The sequence below is a fragment of the Carlito syrichta genome, unplaced genomic scaffold, assembly GCF_000164805.1.
Source record: "Carlito syrichta isolate Samal-C Ts95f unplaced genomic scaffold, Tarsius_syrichta-2.0.1 Scaffold284263, whole genome shotgun sequence".
Classification (NCBI taxonomy): Eukaryota; Metazoa; Chordata; class Mammalia; order Primates; family Tarsiidae; genus Carlito; species Carlito syrichta.
The window spans coordinates 522,400-522,638 of record NW_007228359.1 but is presented as its reverse complement, the minus strand read 5'-3'; positions in this window follow the sequence as shown (position 1 = coordinate 522,638).

Sequence of the window (239 nt, the reverse complement as noted above, 5' to 3'; positions counted from 1 at the left end):
GCTCAGGCGGGTCTCGAACCCGCTGGCTCAGGCAATCCACTCACCTCAGCCTCCCAAAGGTGCGGGATTACGGGCTGAGCCACCAAGCCCGGCATGTTGGTCATCTTAATTCTATTCTATTTTTTTCTTATAAAACTAACACAAAGTTATATTTAATATTTTTTCTGGAATAAAAAATGTGCTTTCTTTGCAGTGTGTGTGTGTGTGTGTGTGTGTGTGTGTGTGTGTGTGTGTGTGTG